This window comes from Hibiscus syriacus, unplaced genomic scaffold (genome assembly GCF_006381635.1).
Source record: "Hibiscus syriacus cultivar Baekdansim isolate YM2019G1 unplaced genomic scaffold, ASM638163v2 tig00017808_pilon, whole genome shotgun sequence".
NCBI lineage: Eukaryota > Viridiplantae > Streptophyta > Magnoliopsida > Malvales > Malvaceae > Hibiscus > Hibiscus syriacus.
In genome coordinates this window covers 1,457,015-1,463,871 of record NW_024062417.1, presented here as the reverse complement: position 1 = coordinate 1,463,871, position 6,857 = coordinate 1,457,015, and the positions used below count along the sequence as shown (strand labels likewise).

At 33.1% G+C, this 6,857-nt stretch overlaps 1 pseudogene; it reads left to right on the top strand.

Moving 5' to 3' along the window:
* The first annotated feature begins 970 nt into the window (after nt 1–970).
* Nucleotides 971–2,928, top strand: LOC120208905 (annotated as a pseudogene).
* The last annotated feature ends 3,929 nt before the right edge of the window (nt 2,929–6,857 follow it).

Genomic DNA, 6,857 nt, shown 5'->3' with positions numbered 1-6,857 from the left:
TTAACTTAAAGTTACGAATGAATGGATCTACTATAATGTCTCTCTCTCCTAATTTAATAAATAGTTTACAAATTAAAATATAAACTAATACTAAAAAATTAAATAAATAAAACATTCACAATAACTAAAATAATAACACAATTTAAAATTATTATCGTATTGGTAAACTACCTCGAAATATTATTATCATCTAAACGTAACAATCTACATTCTATTTTATAAATGCAAAAAATAATAAAAATTAGTACAATAAAATTTAATAAAATAATAAATTATTAAATAATTCTAATATAATAGAAAATATTTTATATTCTCAATATAAAATATTGATAATAGAAAGAATGAGAGAATTTGATATTTGAGTGTGGTTTGAAGGTTGTGATGGGTGTGGTATTTATAGGGAGAGGGGAGGGGGAGACTGGTAATAATTAATGTGAGAGATGGACAGTTGGGAAAATAAAAAAAATCCGCAGATCATGATCTACATATTTCGTACATGTCAGACCCCTGCAAAGGTGCGGATCGCCTTCCCTTTACGTGACGCCAGCTCAGACAGATTCTCGCGAAGGCACGAATAACGATCCATGCTTTATTGACATCGTATCAGAAAAAATACTTAACCGATAATATTTAAAAAAAATCTAAAATATAAATATTACGTGTAAAAGTGATATTTCGATAAAAGCGCCCTATTAAGTGTATAAGATCTGATGTATTCCTGTTCGAATAAGTGAAAAAAACAATTTATAGCATCAGGTGACGGCATGTCTTTCCCTTAAGATCCAATCCAACGGTTATTAACATAAAAATCATCCCAGCCAATCAGGTTTCCACCCAACGGCTTAAATTGAATCTCCCACTTCTCTATTACACCGTAAGTACAAATCAAATGAGCCGGTCCAAATCCCCGGATTCAAACTTTCTAGTTTCTACCAAACCGAAGAAAAAAATGGTTTTATAAAGCAAATATCTTCTCTTGAATCTCGACCGCCCCCGGTTTTAGCACAAGGTGCCGGTTTAACGTACGCAACCTGAGATGTGACCGGCATGTGATAAGAGTAAGACGGTGTAGGAAAGGTCAGTGGTGATTAAAGTTAATCAAATCAGACGGCTCACCTTTTTTCGGTAGGACCCAACCTGTAAAATGGAGCTCCAAAAGAGTCAGGCGAAGCTAACACGAACACATTCGTCGTTGCTCCGTTCATCACCAACCTTCCGGTCGTCTATCCAAAGAATGTCGTCCATAACCGAGGGTGATTTTAGCTAAGACCTGGAAGACCAGAGTCGAGAGTCGCTACTGGAAGATGAAAAAAAACCGAAACTGCCACCAAAGAAAACCTGTTCGATGTTGTCGAGGATTATCCCGGTCCGATTCAATCCGTTTTTCGTCATGGTTTCAGTTTCCTTCTTCACTCTATTCTCTTACATCTTCTTCTTCTTTGATTTTTATCTGCAAAGAGAAGAAATCCCTACGTCTGAAAATCTTTTGTTAGCCTTAATCTTCGTGGCTCTAACCCTTTTTTTAGCTTCAAAAAACAAAGCTTTAATATACCAAGGAATTGTTTGTTTCAAGGAAAGACTTTCGAAACCTAATTCGAAACCCGTCGAATGGTTCCTTGGAGAAACCCAATGCAATAAAAACGCCAACAGAGAAAAAGAAAGGCTTCAGCTGGTTTGGAAGAGGAGTGGAGCTGTACAACAATGGGGATTTTTATGAAGGTGAATTTCACAAGGGAAAGTGCAATGGGAGTGGGGTTTATAACTATTTCATGAATGGGAATTACGAAGGGGATTGGGTTGAAGGCAGATATGATGGGTATGGAGTAGAGAGCTGGATTAGAGGGAGTAGATATAGAGGACAATATAGACAGGGTTTAAGGCATGGATTTGGGGTTTATAGGTTTTATACTGGGGATTCATATGCTGGGGAATGGTGTAATGGGCAAAGCCATGGTTTTGGTGTTCAAACTTGTGCTGATGGGAGTTGCTATGACGGGGAGTTCAAATCTGGGGTTAAACATGGACTTGGCTACAACCATTTCAGGTATGAAAATAAATTTCTGGGTATTTTTCCCAGGTTTGAGTTCAATGGCAGATTTGCGGTTGAATTTCTTCAATTCATGCTCATTTTTTCTTCTTTTTTTTTTTCAAGCTTTTACCATGGAAGATCTTACTGATTCGCAGCTTCCATGTTTATCCCTGTTTGTGTTTATCCTTGTTTGTGTTAAGAATCCATGAGTTTCTCTGCTTGTGGAGAAATTTAATTTCCTTTTATGGATCTTTAATGCTTTGATTATGTTAAGCTTTGTTTTTTTTCCTGGGTTTAGGTACACATTTGTATTCAATCATAGAGACCTTATCATTATCTTCATAAATTCGATTTCGGTGTCGTAGGAACGGCGATAAATATGCCGGATAATATTTTGGAGACAAAATGCATGGGTTTGGAGTTTATCATTTCGCTAACGGACATTGTTACGAAGGTCCGTGGCATGAAGGTCGAAAGCAAGGGTACGGCGTTCATACTTTCAGGAGCGGTGACATGAGATGTGGTGAGTGGGATTCCGGTAACCTTAAAACCCCTCTGTTGCAGCTAACGGATGTAGTCCTTCAATCAGTTCAGGTATCTTCTTTAACTCATTCCTTGTTAGTAAGCCATTCAGTCCGACTCATAAATCATAATCGTTGTGCTATGTTGCTGGTCTGCAGGCTGCTAGAAAAAAAGCTGCAGATGCCGTTTGTCTTCGCCTGGTCGATGAACAAGTGAAGAAGGTGGTTCTGGCGGCAAATAGGGCTGCAACAGCCGCTAGGGTTGCTGCAGTGAGAGCTGTTCGGAACCGGATGGATTCCGAATTTTGTGATACAAACGTTCAAGACATTAGCTTTGCTTGAAATGCAAATCTTTATAACAAATTTCATATGGTTTGAAGAGGTAACCGCTAACCCCGGTGTGCAAAAGCTCATCGCAGGTTGAGAGATTATATTAGAGATTTCATTGATTACTAATGTGTAACTTGTATATATACTCTTGTATATCAATCGAAGAGCAGTTTTCAACAGCTTCATTTATTATTTCATGTATATATTAGATTGTTCTACAATAATCAAATACGAATTGTTGATTTTTTATGAGAAACTTGAAGGTTACAACAACAAAATGCGTGATTTAACGATTTGAACGTCTATATGCAAATTTTGGACATCGTACGTGGTGGGAAAGAACTATGTTGGCCACAAAACAACCTGAAACGACAAAGCAATTCCTTATTGTAACATTTATTTCATTGTTTCAGGGGTAAATTACAAATTTCAATACTCAACTTTCTTAAATCTCATTTTGATCATTAAAGTTTAATTTATTTTCAATTTACTCATTTTACTCCTGTTTTGGTAGTTTTGCGTTTTAATACTCGATGACGTTATAACTATACATCTTTCTTTTCAAAATGACAAAAGAAAATAATTCATTTTTTAATAAAAAATCAATTTGGTTTCAGAATTACTTTGTTTTCTCGACGATGGAGCATATTCTCTCAAATCTCAATGGTGAGGAGATGGAGGATGAAGCAACTTGTATATCATGATTTCACATTGATCAAATGGTGGACATTATAGTTTGGAGTCATTTAAGGTTTAGCGAGTTTTAGATTGAGTTTCACGAGTTTTAAAGTGATTTTGAGAAAATCAAGAATGATAGAGTGATAGGAGATGATGAGATGAGTTTATTAGTGATTTGAGTGGCCGGAGAATAAATCAAAGATTAATGATTTTCAACATCAATATGAAATATGAATGAAATTATAGAATTTTCATCTTTGAAGGAAGAAAATAAAATAAAAATGAGCAAATGACAGATGATACATAGATGTCATGTTAGTAATAAACAATCTACATCAACGAATGTGACTTATATGTCATCATTTTATTTCTAATTTAATACTCGAGTAATAAAATAGAAGTAACTGAAAATTTTAATAATTAAATTAATAAATTTGAATTTTAATGACTAGTAAAATAGGAGAAACCAAACATATATCTTAGGATGGGAAAGATCTCTTAGGATATCAAGCCACAAGCCATTAAAGTCTTCCCAAACTTGACAATTACTCAAACATATGCTGAACTCAAAATAGAAACAAAAATAATTGTATAAATCAAGACTGTTTCAAAAGAAAAAATTGTATAAATCAAGAATATAAACACTTTGCTAAACGTAACCGTTTGTATAACTATCCCGAACTATACGACGGGCTTGATTTAAATTCAATCATAAGAATATATATTTTTAATAATTTCAAAAACAATTTTTATATGTAAATAAAATAATTTATTTTATTTAAATCCAAATTCAACTCATGAAAATTCTATTAAAAGAATATTTCATTTAAACTAAAAGGAAAAAAGGAAGTGGAAGGTATGCATGTGCAGTTCACTCCCCAACTATGATAATGTTTGGGATAAAACATTATTCTATATCTGATAATAGCACATGAAGTGCAGTGGTGGGGTTCTCTTATCTTTGTGAAAAATAATAATTAAATATAAAAAAATCTGCAACTTTTCATGCATGCTGGATCCACAATCTCTCTTCTATCAAAATTTAAAAGGGTACAAAAGCAACCACTCTTTTCATTTTCTTCTTTTATTTGAATTTTGTATGTCTCCAACTTTGGCTGTTACCTTCATAAGATTCAACCCTCCTTACCATAGATTTAAATTATGACAACGAAATCAATTTTGTCTAATCATATTGAATGGTAGTTTGTTTCAATAAATGAAAACGATAAAATCATTTTTATTATAAAATATTGACCATGACACCGGATTACAATGACATATTTAAATCCGTGTTATTCAACTGCTCTACATGTATCTTGGCAATGATATTTTAGATATCTCGACGACTAGATGCGGGAATAAACTTGGTTGTTAAAGGGCTCGAGGGTGACTCTCTAAGCGTTTATTGTTAACTAAATAATGATTCTTATGTGGTTTTGGGATATTTTAGAGGGTAAATTTTTTATATATTAATGAATGTCATTGTTATAATTGATAAATATGTATAAGTCTAGTATAAATATAGAGTTCTACTTTACATTATCATATCGAGAATCAATTATATACAAATAATACAGTTTCAATTAAATAAGACATGCAAGAGTTATTAATTAATGAAAATTACTATTGTTTATTTCTAATACACCTTTGTAAGATGGAGGATCCGTCAGAAACTTCAATTTTCAATGAAAGCAAAGAAAAACATTCCATTAAGAAGCTTTGTGAGAGTGTCCACAAAGTGACCTTTGGAAGGAATATGAAGAACAATAAATGATCACATAGCAATCAAGTCACGAACAAAGAAAAGTCAAACGCACAATGCTTCATACGAGAGCGAGAGATCAAATTTTTACAAAAGAAAGACTATGGTTTACTAACATTCTCTCCTAGGAGATTTGAATCCAACGTAACTTTCTCTCCTAGGAAATGTTGAATCCAAAGTAACTTTTGTGGAAGAACGAAATTAACTTTTTAACCAGCTAATTTCCATTAGATAACACATAAAAAATAAATTACATAAATAGTAGTGGATGTATCATCCACAGATGATCCATCTATCATAACTCATTTCATCGAGGTGATGACATCATCATCATCATCATCATTATTATTATTATTATTATTAAACGATACTAAATAAATAAACCTAGGTATATATTAGGTCCAAAAATAATAAAGCCCAATATTCTAAATACTAAGTCCATGTTCATATCAAACAAATCACACCAAAATCTGTTGAATCATGTTTTGATATTTGATATAACTAAAAATAAATATTTTTAAAGAGATTTTAAGATTACTTTTAATTCAGTTTTCAAGCTTATATTCGATTCAACCGTTCGAATATAGAAATTCTTCTTAAGGTTAAAAACTCCATTTTTAATCCTTACGCTTTTGAAAATTCAAATTATATACTGGAATTAATTTTCAAACATTTCTACAAAGAGTTTCGGATTCTAATCAATTCAAAAATCAATTTTTAACCCTGTAGTACCGATTCTGCAAGAATAGTACCGATACTATTCATGTGGTAGCGATACTGGTATCGATAATCCCTTTGTGATTTTGGCAAATACAAATTCTAGTAGCCAATTTTGTACCAACACTGCTCAAGTATCGATACCAGTATTGAGTACCGATACTCCCCTCTCATCTACGATAAGTTTTTTGTGTTTAATACGATCAATATTGATACTTCAAGCCCGAGTACCGGTACTCAAGGCTTTTAGGAGCATTTATTGAGAGAAATTTCATCCCAACGGCTCTATTAACTCCCACAACAACCCAAGCAACTATAATTGAATGAAGGGTATAAAAACAAGATTCCAAGTCATATGTGAAGACAACATATTATAGAGAAAGCCAAAGCAATCGCAAAGAGTAAAAAATTCAAGTCAACATTCTTTTTGCTTTCAGGAACACTTATGTACTTCTTTGTTTTATTCTTTAAAGTGTTCTAGTGATTCTGAATTGTGCAAACACATACCTTGTAAGGGTTTTTCAAAGTTTTCTATTTGTAATTTCTTATTAGGAAGGGTTGTACACTTGAGACTTTGGGGTATACTAAGTGTGTTGTAAGGTTACACCTTGTCCTAAAATGTTTAAACAAATTAGTGAATTTGTTGAAATCCTTAGTATGGAAGTTAAGGTAGTGGATGTAGACACTCTAAAATTGCTTGTGTCAATTTTTTCATTTTCTTGCAAAACGCTTCCATCATTCTTTTAATTACCAATTCACCCCTCTTGGCATTTTCATTGGTTCATTTGACTCAACAATTGGTATCAGAGCTAATCTCATG